Source organism: Phyllostomus hastatus, unplaced genomic scaffold (genome assembly GCF_019186645.2).
Source record: "Phyllostomus hastatus isolate PE091 unplaced genomic scaffold, TTU_PhHast_1.1 phas_contig_209, whole genome shotgun sequence".
In the NCBI taxonomy this organism is placed as follows: domain Eukaryota; kingdom Metazoa; phylum Chordata; class Mammalia; order Chiroptera; family Phyllostomidae; genus Phyllostomus; species Phyllostomus hastatus.
Genome location: NW_025333735.1, coordinates 14700178 through 14720156, shown reverse-complemented (window position 1 = coordinate 14720156; position 19979 = coordinate 14700178). Strand labels below are relative to the sequence as shown.

At 35.3% G+C, this 19979-nt stretch overlaps 1 protein-coding gene across 1 annotated transcript in view; it reads right to left on the bottom strand.

Moving 5' to 3' along the window:
• NEGR1 (neuronal growth regulator 1) overlaps positions 1-19979 on the bottom strand; it is an 832035-nt gene that overhangs the window by 311072 nt on the left and 500984 nt on the right. The gene's annotated exons all lie outside the window — the stretch shown is intronic.

Genomic DNA, 19979 nt, shown 5'->3' with positions numbered 1-19979 from the left:
TTTATGTTTAGGAGGATATATACTACTGTAGGCTGCTCCTTACAAATCTGGATGAAAAAGAAAAACATTGTGAACATTGTGCAACATGTCTATCTTTCAGGGTACCAATATAAGTATATGTTGATGAAATAGAAATGCATCGTGATACGGCCATCCTCTTCCGGTCTCAATGTTATCATTCTCTATGAGTGCAACAATAGCTCCTGTGTCCTCAGCTCTAGTGTATGTCTAAAATGCCATACTCTTGGTAAATATTTATTAAATAAATATATAAAAGTACATTTATAAATGAATTAATAAGACCCTGTAAAGACAGAGCACAGAGAATCCAAACACTTAGATTCAAAGAAGTTACTACTTCTCTTTAGGAGTTGTGAAGAGGGAAAAGAAATTATAAAAGAATTGTCATCTTTGCTGACATCCTAAAGTAATAGGTGATGGCAGTGGTGAGAGCAGACTACAGTTTTCATAGATCCTTTCTCAGATCACAAAGACTAAGAAACTTTCAATATGATTTGAAGAAAAAAAAGATAAGTACTCCCTATATTCTAAACAATGGCTTCCTTATGTGTTTAGTCTCTTCTAGACACAGGTATACTTTTCTTAAAAAACGAAGAACTGAAGAGATACCATAGGCTTTCAATAATGCCACTATTATCACCATCTTCAAAAAGAAAGATGAAAAAAAAATAAGATGTAGCCATGCTTTCTACGCTTTCATAAGAACCCTGGCCAGAAAGATTTATGTGGTGGCCACTAAAATGATATCTAGATTTGGCTTCATGATTGATCAGGCATATGAACCATACTTTCTGCAAAGTAAAAATACATTTCAGAAAAAATATTTGGCAAAATAAATCTTGCTTTTATTATTTCCTCAACTAGTTTTTCTCTCGCCTTCCTGGCCATTTCCTTTCATGTTTTCATATCCATCAAATATTGTTTCTGTCTTATGACCTCTATTTTTCTCACTGAGGACACTATTTCAGGGCATCCTGTTCATTCATTAGCATTTTATTCCTATTTGTATATTGATACCTCCATGATTGATGTACTTAGTCCATATCTATATCTTGAAACTTAAACACATATTGAACTGGACATCTCCATATGGAAGACTCCCAGACATCTCAAAGTCAACACACCAAAAACAAAAGTACCTTCCTTGCCTCAGCTGCAGCTCCTTCTGTGTTCCAAGACTCCAAGGGCTTTCATTATCACCCAAGTTCTCAAGCCAGAAACCTTATTACTAACTTTGACAATACATTTTATCTCAGTGCATTCAACCATCAGTCACTGCATCCTGTCAATTTTGTCTCCTCAGTCATTCTCAAACCTCTTCTAGGAGCCCCTGTGTCTCACTTACTGATCTCTGAATGCATGTATTCAGATGACATACCAATGATTGCATACTGATTTGCAGAGTCATTTCATCCATTTTCTAAAACCCTTGCTCAAAAGAGTCACCCACTTCTCAAGGTTTCACTGCAGTGTATTTCATTAGGGTCTCATAGCTGTCTATTACTAGATAGTGCTTTGCAAGTTACCTTTCAAAATATCCTTGGAATGGTGTATTTACATTCATGATTGTAATTATTTCCTGTCAGCTTACTGTCCACCAGCATATTTAGTTTCCTGCAAGTATCTCCTCTATGGACTGTATCATAATAAGTAGTTAAGGATGTGGGTTCTAGAATTAGTCTATCTGGCTTCAAATCCCATCTCTGCTGTATATATATATATGACTTTATACCAGGAATTTAACACTTGCTTTACTCATCTATTATGTGTGAGAATAACAGAACCTGCCTCATATAGATGTTGTGACGCTTAAGTGGGTTAACACAAGTAAAGAATTACTATGATATGACTTAGAACACATCACAAGAATTAAAAAATACATTAGCTGTTATTACAATGCACAGGTTTAGCTATGCCAGGAAGGTCAATTTAGATAAATAGGTTAATATATTTGAGAATTAGTTCTTCTATCTTAACATGATATTCAAATGGAACCAGAAGTGAACACAGGTGAGTTGCTCAAGAAGCATAAATAGAAGTTACAAGTTCTGTTCTCATACCACTGTAGGAGATCAGTACACACATCTGGCATGGAGACCTGTCAATGGAATAGACACTTGGTCTCATGTTGGGTCACTTTGTCTCCAATAAATTCCCAAGGGCAATTTAACCTTCCTGATTCACTTCTCTTCTTTTGTAAAGTGTTTATATGTGTGTATATATGTATATACATGTGTACATGTATATGTATATATGCACACACATATATTTTACATATATATATGTAAAACCATTCCCAAATAGTCTCTGACCTAAAAACAGCATTCAAAGATGGTTGTCAACTTTGATTTTCTCATAGGAATTGTCAGCTGAGTGACATATTATTCTTTTGGCCTTCTTTGCCTTTATGTAGACGATTCCTGCTGCCTGGAACACCTTGTCTTCCCATTCACCCTCATATCTACTTCTCATCCTCAGGTCCCTGCTTAAGCAATACCTCCTCAAAGAAAACTTTCCTGACTTAATCACTGTTCAGTCTAGTGGCTCCATGTTACATATTTCAAAAAATAATCTTGCACTTAAATATCATGTTTCTTATTAATAATTTAATTATTAACAACTTTTAAAATATTTATCTCTCTTGTTGCACTGTAAGTTCTGTGATATAGAAAGCTACCTCATTTCATATTTAATATGGGCTCTATACATATTTGTTGACTATATGATTAAAGAAAGATACATAGTAGAAAGTTCAGAAAATGTAATATTTCATTAGAGGAAGTAGATTAATCTTCTTATTTAAATAATGTTAACTACATCACCATAAATAAACATATTTACCTTTTATTAATTCTTTATTGTGTGTAAGATACCATGCTAAATGCTTTTATTATGAATACTTCAGTTAAATTTAAGTAAACAAATGAGGTAGATTTCATTATATATAAGACTTCTAGCATTTAAAGAAGTTACATTTCTTGCCAATGAACCATTGACAGATATGGTACTCAGAACTAATTCCGAAATTTATATACCTCACCTGTATACCACTGATGTGTTGCATTAGAACTCTCTTTGTAAATGGTGCTATTAAACACATTTGCTTCCTATAAGAATTACAGTAGGTTTTGTGTAACCCTTGCTCTTAGAACTATAAAGCACTATGTAGACATTAAGTTAATCTCTGAAAGATGTTATTGATTCTTATATTATAGTTTTGCATGGCTGTTATAACAAATTGCCACACACTGACTGGTTTAAAGTTATATACATTTATTATCTATGTCAGAAGTCCAGCACAGGTCTATAGTAACAAGAATAATGGATCTCCCATAGATACCCATATCCTAATCAGTGGGGTCTCCAACTCTACTAGCTTATATGGCAAAGAAGACTGTATATGTGATTAGTGGTAAGTGCCTTGAGATAGGCAGTTGAATATATTGAAGATTCCAATCTATCATACGGATCCTTAAGGGTAGAATAGGAAGGAAAAAGAGTGGGTCAGAGAGATATGACATGATAAGTCACTGCGGCTGACTTTGAACATGAAGAAAGGGAGGCTCAAGCCAAGGGAAACTGTGGCTTCTAAACAATGGAAATGACCCTCAGCTGACAGGAAGTAATTGGTTGTCTTCTAGAACTTACAAAGGAACACAGCCTGTCAACACTTTGCTTTTAATCTAGTGAGACCAGCACTGGACCTTTGACCTACAGAAATGTAAAATAATAAATTTGTGCTGTTTTAGTCAATGACTTTGTGGTAATTGTTACAGCAACAACATGAAACTAATACAGGGTCTCATGAACTAAAATAAAAGTGTTAGTAGTACCAGGTTCCTTTCAGGAGGTATGTTTTCTCCTTTAGGTTGTTGGGAGAATTCAGATTCTTGCTGTCATAGTACCGGGATCCCCATTTCCTTGGTGGAGGGTTGTTCCCAACTTCTAGAGGCCACCCTCATTCCTTCGGTCATTGCCTTCTTCCTCCATCTTCCAAGCCAGATGGTGGGCCAAATCTCTCTCCTACTTTGAATCTCTGTGGCCTCTTCTCCATTCTCACCTCTCTGAACCACTCTTCTGCTTTCCTCTTCTACTTTTAAGGACTCATGTGTTAAATTGAGTCCACCTGTCTGATCCAAGATATCTACGTAATTATACCTGCAAATTCCCCTTACCATATCAAGTAACATAGTAATGGGTTCAATGGACTGGGGCATGGACATCTTTGGGTGTCATTATTCTGCCTATGACAGTTCTTCACCAGACTTGGCAGTTTTACTTGCATATACAAAGTGTCACTTGTCTATAATTTTAGAAGACAGTAGAAAGAAGCAAGTGGTCTAAATAATAAAGTTGCTGAGTTCATTAATTCCTCTGAAAATATGAGTGAAGTTAGGTAATATAAATCTAATAAGACATTCCTTTGGAAGCAAATGATTTTCATGAGAATGTACCACAAATTGAACAGGTAATAAAATCGTGGGAAGTTCTGCTAGCACACAGAAATAGTAGGGTTTGAAGGAGCAATAAGAGGAGGGTGTATGGTCAGATGAAATTATGAAAATTACCTACTAAATGACTGAAACAGAGGTCTCAGAAGTAAACAAAAGCAATCAGTGATTAAAAAGCTTGAAGTTTTTATTTGTTTTGTTATAATTTATCACAGTACATAAGATAGCACTGAAGGAAAGTTCTCAAATCAGCTCACAAAGAATGCCTGTATTCTATCTTTCTATTAAACAGATGTTGATTATGTGAGGATCTCTGACCAGTGAACAAGTTTGTTTCCATTTCAAAAAGCTTAGTCCTTATGGGGAAACAAAAGTATAAGAAGTCAATGTTCGATAAACTGTAATAGTTTTTATATTTGAGGTAAATATAGAATGCTATGCCATCATAATTTGAAGAAAATTTCTAAACGCTTGGTTAGGTCAGAGCATTGATTTAGCAAGAATGGGTAGAGGTAAAGCTGAAGTTTTAAGCAGAGATCAATGCCTAGAAGGCCTTGTATGCTCTCGGTGAGTTTTGTTTGAATTTTAACTTGAAGAATAACAACAGTACCATAAGTAAAAGAGTATGACAAATTTTAGTATTTTAAAATAATATGTTTTTAAAAGATAACTATGGAATTCTGCTTCCAGTTACATTTAGGAACAAAGACCAGACTTACCTTTTTTGCTATAAACCACTAAAGAAGTGGATAAATTATATGAAAGAAGTCTTTGCAGACATTGGATAAGAGGTGACATGTGGTTGCGACCCATTTATACAAAATCTATAAGCAAATGTTTATATTCACTTTATTGAGAAGAACTAAAACTGGAAACATTCAAATATCCTTTAATCATTGGATGGTTAGACAAATTGTGGTACATCAATACAATGAAATAACACTGGCCAATAAAATTATACATATAGGCATAACACAAGTGAATCTCAAATACATTTTACTAAATGAAAGAAAGTAGCCCAAAGGGTTACTTATATGACATTCTGGAAAGAGCAAAACTACACAGGTAAAGAAGGGATTCATTTTTGGTCCAAGGCTGGTGAGGGAAGGTGGGCTGACTGTGAAAGGGCAGAGTGAGGGAACTTCTTCGCGTGATGGAATTGTTCTGTACATCAAATGTGGTGGTGGCCACATGAGGGTGTGCTTGTCAAAATCCATAGACCATTACACTACAAATAGGGATTATTTACTTCACAGAAATGTAAAGACAAAACATATATGTATACTAAAACACAGCCACCAAAATGGCCAAGATTTAAAAGATTTATAATAACTAATGTAAGATAGAAGATGGAGCACTCAACACAGCTTTCCCCTAAGAAAGCACAATCCTTTCCCAATCCTTTCAGCTCTATCGGGAAGAAGTTTAGGAGTATTCTAATTGGTTCTTAGTCAATCACATTTTAACAGTTCCATGGAGGTGATGTGAATTACAATGCAGTTTTATGTATGTTGCCTTAGGATTTCAGCTGAAAGCTCCACTTTAGCGTCCTATTACATACATCAGCTTTGTGAGCCAGGGTTCTCTGTGAATCATGCACGCTGTGCTCCGGGGCCTAGCCAGATGGTAGAACTTTGACTTCCCTGGTTTTAAAGTATTATCATAAGTTCATGTAAAGAAATGGAATTTATATAGAATTTCATGAAGAAAATTCATTTATTTCTTTAGCTATTTAAATTTTTAAATTTCAGAATAATCCAGACAACTGTACCCTTTCATGATCATATTTTGATTCGTATTAAAATTTTCTGTACTGAGCTTTCATTGAGGAGCATAATAAGAAAGACCATATGGAATTTTTCATTATATTTGTATCACAAAAGTTATTCATGTCCCATTGCTGTAATTAGTGTGTCTACTTACAATGGACCCAAGGGAGAAATTCTTCGTGCATCTTAGGACCAGGACAGCTTCTACTTCTGACATGTTAATTTGCTTTGCTAGTATGAACCATGATCTTGTAAATTGTATCTCTTTTTTCTAGGCCAGTAGAAAATTTAAAACCAAGATAAAGAAAAATATACTTTTGATGTTTCTATATCTAGTGGTGTTTTGAACATCACTAAGGAATATGTGGATAGATGAGGACATCACGAATAAGAATATAAGGCAAAGAAATTTGGAAAACAGCTGTATTACATGTAGTGGTAATGGAGCAGAAATGTGTTAAAATCAAATAGATCAGATAAATTCCTATTGGTTATTACAATGGAGACTTTGGATCATATTTTGTTTATCAGCAGAAATATTTGCTGAGCAGACAAAAAGGAAGCGTGGTGTCTAATATAAGGGGGATGCCCAAAGTGGAATTTATTTATTTAAAAGTTTGTATTTATTCTTACATTTTTAAACTTCAGTCACCTGCAAAGCACTCTCCTTTTGATGCAATACACCTATCGAGACTTTTCCCCCACTGCTTCAAACAGTTTTTTAACTCATCGATTTTTGATGGCTTCTAGTGTTTTTGCTGTTTTTTGTTTCAACTCTTCCACATGGGCAAAATGATTCCCTTTGAGGATGTTTTTCATCTGGTGAAACAAAAATAGTCTCCGGGTGAGAGATCTGGTGAACAGGGAGGGTGGAACAGTGGAGTCTTGCCATTTTGGGCCAAAAACTGCTGAACACACAAGCACAGTGTGGGCAGGTGCGCTGGTAGATCACCCGTCATGAATGTGTGAATGCACTGAGAGAGTGTGCAAAAAAACTTCACAGCAGCTGAACACAGCCTCTCGCAATGCCAGCTGCTACAGTGATGCGGATGGCTTCCTAGAACACTCACCTAGTGGAAGAACCCTGTACGACAAGAAGCCTGTCCTCCAGATGGTAATTCAGGGTTTTGGGGGGTTCCTCTTTGTAGAAATGCTATATAATGCTGACACCACCTTGAGATTATCAAATAACGTTCATGTAACTAACCATAATAAGGCTTCCAAAAGTCATTTAGCATGCTGAGGGAGTAGAAAAATACAAACAGTTAACTTAAAATGTGTGCATATGAATGCCTATATAAAAAGAAGAAAAGAGATAGATTATTTTAGAACAATAATAGAGAAAGTGAAATTAGAAATATGGGTTTCAGCTTTGATTCTTGGGTTTCATGTGATTTGTGGTAACATTTTAAATTTCTCTTGGGATCAGTCTTCTCATATGAACAGAGAAAACAACAGCGCTGTTGTAGGACTATTATGAGTGTTAACTGTGAAAATATATAGAGAGCCATATATAAAACCCCAATAAAATTAAAATAAAAAATGTATTGATAAAAATTCATTAATAAAAATATAATTGAAACTATGACATGTTGTTTACTGCTTATGTTATTTATAATTAACAGGTAAGAATTGTGTTGTAGGATCTCATAATATAATTTGATTTTGTTAACTAAAGCCTACAGAGCTAGGGGAGCAGATTAATAGTTTAACGTGGAAGAAACAACACATATGCCTATTCCTATCAGGTAGGGATCATGTTCACTCAATATTGCACTAACAGACTCTTCGGGGATTTTCGTGGCTGATTTTCTGGTCTCTCTACATTTGGCAGCCTGAGACTCATTTTCTCTAGAAAATTAGTGACTTAATCTGTAATGGCAAGTTTAGTTATTTAAATAACACATTGTACATTATACTGGGGAAGAACTCCCCCCTCCTCCTCCCTTCCTACTCTGCCCCTAACACACACACATCTTGTTCAAGAGGGATAAATTATGAAAAGAAAGTCCCTGCAGAGAGAGAAACCGGCTGTTACTGTTTATCTGCTTGTTTGCAGCTAAGTTCTGTTCAGACCAGGTTGAATCCATTACTAGCAATATAATATTTACTGTCTCTCTGAATGAAGCCATATGTTATTGGTCTGCACTATGTGAAACTTCTATTATGCTCTATTTGAAAGTATTATAACTTATCTGAATGCACTAGTCTGCATTTGCTCCAGTCTAATAAAGCTATCTCTCCAAGTAACAGTAGTTTCAGTTATAGAAGGTTCAACTGGGTATCAGAAAATATTATTTATACTTCCACTATGCCTATAACTCACTTGATGGCTTTATATGTCTCTTGGCATATTTGTTTCTTATTTTTGCATATGCAAAATGGAAATTATTTTGTTCTCAGTGTTATTTTTGCTGATTGAACCCCAGTCACAGACGCCCATCTTCATCGTCATGGGACATAGCCCAGTGCTGATGTAGATCTGTAGAACTCATCTTAATCATGTGCCATAACTCTCTTATGTGTTTATACAATTTCTATAAGTTTCATCGAGGTCAAAGCTTTATATACAAATATTTTAAAGCTATACTTAATATCTAATAGTGCTTTGGTTCAAGAAACAGATACAATTCTTCAATAAGTGCTTTTTGACTAACATTGCTGAATGTTATGTGCTGAATTAGGCAATTCCTAAAATTCGTATGTGGAAGTTGTAACATCTGGTATTATAGAACATGATCATATTTTCAGATAAGGTCTTTAAAGTAGGTCATTAATTAAGTTAAACTGAGGTCATCAGAGTGGGCCTTAACCAGTTTGACTGGTATCCTTACAAAAAGAGACACAAACTTGCAGAAAGGAAAGACTATGTGAAGACACAGGGAAAGGATGACAATCTACAAGTCAAGGACAGAGGCTTGGAATGTATCCATTTCTTGTGGCCTACAGAGGGATCCAACTCATCAACATCTTGATCTTGGATTTTTAGCCTCTAGAGCTGTTAGAATATACATTTCTATTATTTAAGCCACCCAGTCAGAGGTACATTGTTATGGTAGTCCTAGTAAACTACCGTATTTTTCGGACTATAAGACGCATCATTCCCCCCCAAATTTGGGAGGAATAATGGTTGTTAATGCTGCTGTTGAGTTCTGTTTACATTTATATTGGTGAAATAGTATGTTATTTATGTTATTAAATATTTTGCCACATTTTTTGCTTCAAAATTTTTTTTCCTATTTTCCTCTAAAACCTAGGTGTGTCTTATGGTCCAAAAATATGGGTAATACAGATGTCATATGAAGGCAGTAAAGGTAAATCCTGTCTTTTAGGACACATTCTTTCCATTTAAAACACCTGAAATTTGATATATTGCCTCATTATCAGTTGACTTTGTATTCTATGTTATTGAAAGAACAACAGAATAAAGCAAGAATGAATTTACAAAGTAATGAGTTGCCTAGTCTTTCCAAAGTTTCACTATTAATGCACCTGATCCACCCCATCCCCATATATTCAATATATTATTACCTCTTTTTGGTGGGACTGGAAGTGATATAAAAAATGGAGCCAACACAACTGTTATAATCATCTTCTGGTGACCTCATGTTAACAGTAATAAAAAATCTTCCATTATCGCTACATTCTCAGATCTTTCAAACATTTCTGGACAGACTAGATAGATCCCATTATTTTTGAAATGTCAAGAGTAAAGTGAGAGAGAAACTTTAGCATACTTTGAATAAAAAACAATCACATTTACAAAATATAATTTCATGAAGTAACTCAGAAGCATGCATCCCTAATGGCAGCTATTTCTCATATAGTGCCCATTCACTAAGAAAAAGAAAGCTAACATGGTAAAAGTACACATTGAATACAATCATTCTTTTTTGGCCATTTTTAATATTACTTTATTATTATGAGAGGAAATAAAATGACAATGATATTGAAAAACCATTAATACAGAGATGATAGATATTCAACAGCAATTAAAATTTTAAATAAATAAAGCAAGTATTTCAATTTACAGTATTGTGACAATAAATGAAGAAATATACTATGATATAAAATAGATGATAGGAATATGCTGGTTCAATAAAATGATACAATCTATTGACTCTGTCAATGCCAACTCTGTGCAACAGCAGGAAAAAACAAAATCGTTTGAAGCCATAATTGTCATTCTCGTATAGCTGAATCAGAAGCAGTGTACAAACAATCCGCACATATGCATGGCTGATGTGACATAATGTGCATCAGAAGCTTTGCCAACTATCAACTATCTCCAATGGTGGCTTTTCTTGTGTCTAAAATTCCTGTCATCATTAATTATTCTTTTAGATAAAGGCACTTTCCTCAAGAAACTCTCACTGAACATGTAAATGCATCATCTAAAACATAAGATATATAAACCTACTGGTACCTACTGAAAGCCTAGTCCCACCACTCTGTGAGCTACAGTGACTTACTAGGTCTTATTTCAACAACCACAACTTCTTTCTTTCATAAATTTGTCATACCAAAGTGGCTACTAAGGAGAAAAAAATATTGGACAAAAGAGTAGACCTAAATTTTTACTATGGTGTTTTAGAGAAGTACTTTGATGACCTCTGAACTTCCAGTTTCATCATAATCTACCCAAATGTGAGCACCATTATTCACATTTATTCATATCCACCATTATTCATATTATCTTAGGCCATATTTCTTAACCACTCTGGATCTGGGATGATCCTTTTGAAACAGGCTTTGTCTACCTCCCTCACAGGGGTTGTTATGCACATTACAAAGATAATATATGCAAAGTGCCTGGAATGAACAGGTTCTTGGTAAATATTAACTACTGCTTCCTCTGTATTATTTCCCTGCAGGAAATCAACAGTTAAAACTATTACTTTTACTTGGAACAAGGAGGGCAATGGTTATTTCTCCAGGGAAAACATCAGCTAGCACTGCAATATCCTTTCAAATATAACAGGTGGAAGCAAGTCAGATTAGATAAGTGTTAATTTATTTATAGCAAGGCAGAGAGAAAATCAGAGATGCAACGAGTTTGCACATTTAAACACAAATCATTGACCCTGCCAGAGATTTAGGCAAGTCAATTTATTTCAAAAGCTATGAAAAGAACTTCACTCAAAAATGGTGTGAGTTTGGCAATTTTCCTTCCCAGAAGATTTCTGTATTCACACCACTTTCTTCAAACTTGTTGAGAGTTGATTCCCCTGTCCTTTCATTGCAAATCACACTGTGGGAAAACATTTCTTTAGCTGATGATGTTGGTCAGTTACAGACATGTTCAACAAATAGTTATATAATAAATATATCTTGCTTTTAAGGAAAATGTGTGTGGTATTCAGTCATTCGGTAAATATTATTGACAAAACATTCTGTGCCAGTGATTACTTTAAGAGCTGGGAATATAAGGGGATACAACACACATAATGTCTTTATTCCCATTGGACTTTCAGTCTGTCAAGGAATAAAAAAAATGAATGGGAAAAAGTAAACACAAAAGGGAATATCAGATAATTTTACACAGTGGGCAGGCGATTAAAATAGAGCAAGTTTTCTGAAATTTGGCAGTACTGATACTTTAGCCATATGATTTGTGTGTGGGTGCTGTTCTGCACACTAGACAATGTTGAGCATCTCCCTAGCCTCTACCCACTAGGTGCTGATATAGTCATCCCCCTCTCAAAGCTTTTCCCACACATTTTCACATGTCCCTTGAGGAGCCATAATAGTGTCTCCAGTTGAGAACCACTTAAGCAATGTGATATGAAGAAGAGTGACTGCCCAGTCACTGTATGAGTAGGATCTGATGATCACAAAAGGCTGCTTTAGCTGAGCCCCTAGTGCCATGGAAGAGCCATCATGTAAAGACTTGGGAGAGAATGATCCAGTCACAGGAAACAGCACAAGGACTCCAAGGCAGGGGCAAGAGAGGCAGGTTTGAGGGACAGAAAGAAGACCCCTAAGAGGAATAGAAGTGTGACAGGAGAGTGAAGAATATAAGTAAGGTCCTATGTCATTTTCCACCAGGTAAGGGATTTTTGTTTTATTCTAAGTGTAATGAGATGTTATTGAGAGTTCTCATCAATGAAGTGATATCACCTAGCTTATGTTTTGAAATAATCCTTCTGGGTTCTGTCTGGAGAATGAACTGAGGAGGCATAAATAGAACATGGAAGACTAATTTGGGGGCAGTAAGTATAGAAAGATGGTGGTGGTCTCAATGATCTGCAACTATATGTTCACTCTCAGGAAGCATAATTGGCATTTACACATTACACATGTTTCTTTTTTCTCAAACCCTGCTCTGTGCATAGGCCGCTTCCTCTCTTTCCTGTCCACAGAAATACCATACACATACCTATCTCACCAAAACAATAGACCATGATTGTTTCATTAACTCATCTATACATTTACTTAATAAATCAATTTATTTATTGAATAAAATTAAGCTGCATTAATTGATATAAGAAATAAAATATGATCCCTGTCATTAGAAGTGAACTTTTCACTGAGCATTTTCTTTCATATGATAATACAACATGGTCACAATTTTTGTTTTTTACAGTCAGAATGAGCAATTAGATTTTTATCATTTTTGTCTGTATGACATCAAGGAAAAATGGTAATAAATAAATAGTCATTAAAGTTAGACATGTTTTGTTTTGTTTTAACCCAGAGTCAAGCCCTTTTAACATTCCTTCAATCATTTAATTATCTATAAAACACAAAACCTATATATTTTGCAATGTTTTATATAGGTTAGAAGAAAATATTTTTTTTGCCATTTAATGCATATTTTGATTTTCTTTTTAATAGTTTCATTCAGATAATACTGTTATACAATAACATGTACCTATTTAAATACAATGTTATATTTTATCATATGAATACAACCACTAAACCACAGGTAGCAAACACAAGGCCTGTGGGCTGAATCTGGTCTTCCACCTTGTTTTATTCAGCCTGGCACCTTGTTTCTACCCAGTGGAGGCATCAGCTCCTGGCCCTAGTTAAGGAGTTGTTACATTTATACAGTCCTAAAATTACATTAGGCCCTTTGAAGTCAACCACTAGGCTGATGTGGCCTCCAGTGAAAATGAGTTTGACACCCCTGCACTAAACTATAACCACAACCAATATAATGAGCACATCCATTGCCCTCCAGAGTTGCCTCATCCTTCCTTCCTGCTCTGCCCTGTATGGTCACATCCAGGCAGCACTGCTGCTCCTCTCATCATACATTAGTTTGTATTTCCTAGCGTTTTTATATAATACGCTAGAATAATACTTAGAATAATACTTGTGCTTGCATAGTTTCTGGCGTAAAATCTGTTGTCATTCCTACATTTGTTCCTCTATACTGTGTCCACTTTCTCTGGCTGCTCTTAAGATTGTTCCCAATTTTCACTGTTTTTTTTTTTTGCCAATTAGATTATGATGTGCCTTGTTGTAGTGGTTTTTTTTTTAACCTTTTCATCTATCTTGGGCTTGGATTTCACTGAACATCTTTCATCTCCGTGTGGCATGTAGAAAGATATTTGGTCTTTGTCTTTAGTTCCTGGCCCAGAGTTTCTAAAATGCTTGGTATTGTTTGAGTGATAAGAAAGATAGAAAAGCTTTTGTTCAAGTGCCTTTGATGGGCTCTTGAATCTCTTCAGGACACAAGTTGGTCACCAGAATGTCTAAACACGGATAAGAGTTTGGAACCTTCAGACTCTCCTCACCCAACCTCAAAAGAGGAAATAGAGGCCAAAGAATGAGTTAATCACTAGTGGCCAATGATTTAATCAACCATGCCTGTATAATGAAACTTTCATTAAAACAACCCAAACGATGGGGTTCAGAGAGCTTCTGGGTCAGTGAATGCATCCACATGCTGGGAGGGTTGCGCTTTGCAACTCTTCGGGGACAGAAGCTCTTGTGTTCAGGACCTTCTGGACTTTACCACATATCTCTCTTCATCTGGCTATTTATTTGTACCTTATATAGTAAACCAATAAACAGAAGTAAAGTTCCTTTCAGAATTTTATTAACTGTTCAAGAAAATTATTGAACCTGAGGGAATCACAGGAATCCTCCATTTATAGCATGTCATTCAGAAGCACTGGTGGCCTCAAATTTGTAATTGGCATCTGCAGTGAGGGGTAGTCTTATGAGCCTGAGCCCTTATATTGTGGGTATGATGCTAATTTCAGGCAAATAAAACTTCAGGTAGATAACGTCAGAATTGATTTGAATATTTGGGCACCAGTCACAGCACTGGAGAAGTTGTGTTGGAAAAGATGCCACTTATTTGGTATCAGGAGGGAAAAAATTCTCATTAGGTTTATAGTTTTCACTAAATTTGGAAAATATTTCATTATAAGGTCCTCAATCTCTTAAAAATTATCCCTCTCTCCTATTATTTGGAGACCCCTGTTACATAAAGATTAAGCTGTTTGAAGCTGTTTCACTGTTTACTGATCTTATGTTCACTTAAAATTATTTTATTTGTTTGATCTTGGATAGTTTCTATGGCTATATATGAAAGTTTATTAGTATTTCCTTGTGAAGTCTAATTCATCTTGAATTGCATCCAGTGGATTTTTCACATCCCACATTGTAGTTTTCATCTTTAAAATTTCATTTAGGGTCTTTCAGAGAGAAATAAAGAAAGAAAGATAGAAATATAGATAGATAAGTACATACAGACAAATAGATATTTCATGTCTCTACTTTTCATATATACATAGATATATATGAAAACTGTTCTATATAGAGGTATGAAACTGTTTTATTTTTTATTTTATTTTATTTTATTTATTTTATTGTTGTTCAAGTACAGTTTTCTGTCTTTTTTCCCCATCCCAGCCCACCCCCCAGTCCTCCCCACCTCCCTCCCATTTCCACCCCACTTTGTTATTGTCCATGTGTCCTTTATACTTGTTCCTGCAAACCCTTACTCTTTTCCCCTGAAATTCCCTCCCCTCTCCCCTCTGGTCACTGTCAGCCTGTTCTCAATTTCAGTGTCTTTGGTTATATTTTTAGTACCTCATCTATTAATTCTAATACCTGTGTCAGTTTGGAATAAGTTTTTATAATTTCATGAAATTAATAATTTTATTATGGGTCATATTTTTCTGCTTAATTTTCATTGGATAGCATACATTGCCAATTTTATTTGATCATTGGATACTTTTGTATTCCTATATATGTTCTTGAGCCTAGCTCTTGGGTGCATTTAAGTTACTTGAAAACAATTGAATCTTTCCCAGTTTTGCTTTCAATATTTTCAAGGTAGGACCAGCATAGTACTCAATCTAGGACTAGTTATTTCCCACTATTCCAGACACTCAACTGCTTCCTCACTCTGCAGTTTCTTCACACATATGTGCTCAAATGTGCCAATATTCAAGCCAAGACACTGCAGGTCTCCAGGATGTTTGTCCTCTTTCTTCTCCCTCTCCCTGTCTCTTTCCCTCTTCTCTTCTCCCTCCCTCCCTTTCTTTCCATGTTTTTACATTGTGGGTCTCTGTTGTGTGGGGTCTCAGCACATGTTGCCTTCCCTGGACTCAAGCCTCCCACTGATTGGGCTAGGCTCTGCTTGGGTTTCACCTCCCTGGAACATAGCCTGGTTACCCTCTGAAAGCAGTAGGCTGGGGCAACTTTACATCTTTCCTTCTTTATTTTCTGTCTCTGAGAATTCATCATTCTCTATTACTCCATGTCCATTATCTTCTCAGCAATTTTTTCATATATTTTGTCAATTTTTTAGTGTGCAATCAGGGAGAGTAAATCTGGTCTCTATTACTTCTTGGTTGAAAAAATGAAAGTCAAGATGTTTACAAAATATATCACAAAAAGATCTCAACAATAATAGCTAAAATTCAATATACTTGGTATTGTAGGTGTGTAAGAACTTATATAGGTCCTTTATGTACATGATATTTTCTTTCCATGAACCTCTTCCTAGCACTTATTCATTGGGAAGTTTTATGGTTATACTCCACTCACTTTGATACTTGTTTGAGTATAGCCTTGGGATTTAAATCTCATGCATGCTGATGAAGGTTAAGAAAATGGGTTAACTACATTATCATCAGTTAATTATGTGGTCCTTTTTAGTTTTCTATGTGATCTTTTGTTAGGAGCATGTAGTTGCATCATAAGTGAGGGGAACTTTAAGATGAGTCATTTTCTATTTTAAATAGCTATATCTTCAAACTGAAAAATAAAAACTGTTCAAGATACAATGTTAGCTTTTTGCTCTAGCAAATTTATTTCCAGCATATACTCAGAAAAAAATTTCTGCAGACGGGGTTTTTGTTGTTATTGTTATTATTCTCTTTGAGAACACTCTGAGAGTTCTAAATCTGCCTTCCTTTTCTCCTTTTTTTCTTCTTTGATACACTTCTTTATACACCTTGGATTATGGCACAATTCATAGTATTTATTCTGAAGCCTGATTAGGATAATATCCTGTGTCAAATAAGGTCACTATCACTGCTGCTCCTCAGTGATGGAAGAATTGACTTTATCTGCTCACATCTCTCTCCTTCCATATTTGTCTTTGCATCTGTCACAAGTTGGCTGGGGAAAAAACATTAATGAATATGCTATCATCAGGAAACTAGCATGTGCCGAAGAACTGATCAAAGATAGCTTCTTACTACTGATGCCTGTAAAAGACATTGAATGACAAATTACTGCTCTTGTGCGTTATTGGAGTTAGTGTTTAGAAAACTTTAAAAGAATTTACATGATCGTTAGCTGAGGTACAACTGTTACTGTCAAGTATTAGCTGGAATCTTTTTTGTTTATGAAATCAAAACTGGATGTTGCCTTCATACTTTTGCAAGTACAATAAAGTTCGAATGTTTACCATATCAAGTAATGGAGTAGAAAAAAAAAGAGAAATTGTGAGAAATTTTTCTGATTTTGCTATTTAGAGTAGTGCAGGAGCACTGCATTAGTCGTGATTCTTTTCTTTTGAAATGACAGAAATTCAGTTTAAGCTAGTTAAACAGAGCAAAGAATGAACTGTCTCAGGTAATTGAAGAGTCCAAAGTTAAGGTTAGTTGATCACACTCAAACATTCCTCTTCAGAATTGACAAGATCTACTGTTCTTGGTAGTGCTTCCTTTTCTGTTATTTTTATTCTCAGGTAGGTTTCTCTGTATGACAGGACAGATAGATCCTCATATTCCCAGGTTTATATTGTCCTTAATCTCAGAAGTATTGAGTCCCTTTCTTTCCAGTATCCAATCACGTCAACCCTAAAATCTCTGATAAGCCCCGGTGTGGTCATGTGCTCATTTCCAGAGCAATTGTTATGGCGAAGGGAATGACGGAATAGGACTGTTGAGACTTCCACTCCACCATCATTCTGGAGGTGATATAGTGAACCAATATATCATACCACCTAGAGCAGATTCTACCCCAAAATATTGTCTTCCATCACTAGAGGAGATATGAGAAATGCTGGGCACACAAATGTCACATATACCTACTATTAACACCTTGGGTATTCTGTGATCCATCTCACTGTTTACCATCTGTGATTCTAGTGCATAGCTGAGTCACTCCTCTTAGGTTCAGAAAACCTGACTCCTTTACTATGGTCAGCCTTAGACATCTTGTTATTGAAGCCTTTGACATCTGCAAGATGCTGGACTTTCTGCCATCCTATTTATTTCTGTTCCTTATTAATCACCAGTGATCTAATTCAGCACCATTTCTTAGATGAACTTTAATTTTAGTTTCTGTAACACTATGGTAAACCTTTGTTATTTGTTCCTATATATTTCTATCCTCTTCCTTTCAGTTTCTTATCTAAATGCTCTCTATCTCTTATAACTTATTTTTGTTTTGCTGGTAAAATTTTAAGGAAATTTCTAAGGCAACCTCACCTTTCTTCAAACATGAGATTATCCTGCATCAGGGGCTTAGCGGTGGCTGCTGCCAGGCTGGGATGCTTTTCCTCCAGTGGCTGTGAGGATAACTTCCCTTCTGCCCCAAATGTCACCTTCTCAGCAGGCTGCACTTGGAACCAAATTCAAATTGCAGCATCTTCCTGCCTGCTCCAGCATTCCTGATCCACCTTATCAGGCTTATTCCCCACAACCCCATCTAACTAATCACCATCTAACATACTACATTGATTCAATATTTATTATTTATTGTCCAAATTCCTTACTGAAATGAAGGCTCTACAAAGAAAGAAGCTTTTGTCTATTCAGTGCACTACTCTCTCCCAAGTTCTGGCACATGGTGAAATCTTAATAAATACTTGTTGAATTAATAAATGTTGTATTTTACAAGATAAATCTGAGTGATTTACATTAGTAGCTTAACAAAACTCATTAAGAGATATGGCTGAATAGTTTTAATGAGAAAATAATTAATTAAGATTTTTTTCTTTGATCAGGAGACAATACTCATGAGAGAGAGAGTCCAAAAGTAACTATGAAATAAAATCGGATAAAAGTCAACCAAAGTAATTTGAAAACAGGAAAATTTCCATTCAGTCTGGTAATTGGAATGGGGATCAGGAAGATGAATTCTGGGACCAACACAAATTCTAATGCCAAGGGGTATGGGAGGCTTCCTAAAGGAAGTTTTTTTTTTTCTTTAACAATAACAAGATACAGGCAGCCCAGAACGGAGAAATAACAAGCAATTGTACAGATTTCTTTGGAATAAATAGTCCAGTAAGTAGGTGGTGACAATCAGAGAGTTAGAGGCTGCATCTAAAGTCCTTATTTTTCATTCTGATAAAGAAGAATATTGATAACAGCAATAGTGAAGAACCAGGAAATAATTTAGAGAAACTGATAAAATTCAGAAAGTTTAGAAATAGGTCTAATGTCTAACTACAATTCATGCTGAGTTGATAATAATGATGCCCATGATTTTTTACAAAAGTATTGTTTTGGTAAAACTTATATATCTTGCTTAACCAAGGTTTGTAAAAGATAGTTTTCAAAAGGAAGTCATGTTATGAGTTACACTATCATATAATTTCCTTATATATATAATTTCCTTGCACCACACTGTTATATAATTTCCTTGCATATATATAAATTTTATCTGGAGACTTTATATGACTTTCCAAACTCTGAAAATACATTCCTAAAAAGTGGTTTCATTCATTGCTTAGTTTTCAAAAATATTATCAAATAGCTTATGAAGATGAATAATTATAATGAAAAGTTACAAAATGTAAATAAAAAGATGTTTTCATTATTTACAAACATTTTCTTTCACTTAGCTTTAATAGCCAAAATGCTTGGCATTTGAATCTTCCTGATCCATCCACACCAACAGATTTCATATGTACAAATCTGCTGGTGCAGAGAAGCACTGGTCTGTCTCTTTCTGTCTTTGTGTGTGAATGCATCTCTGTTCACATGTGTATGTGTATATATTTGCTTTTATAGAGAAATAACCACAGGAGAGAAAGTGATCCAACAACCAAACAAAAAGGCAACCAATGGGAGATGATATTTGTAAACAACAGCTCTGACAAAGGGTTAAGGTCTCAACTATATAAAGAACACATCCAACTTAACACAAACCAAACAATCCAATTATAAACTGTGCAGAAGACCTGAACAGACACTACTCCCAAGAAGATTTGAAATGGCACACAGATACATGAAAAGATGCTCAATTTAGGAAAATGCAAATGAAAACTACAATGAGATACCATCACATACCTAATAGAATGGTTATCATC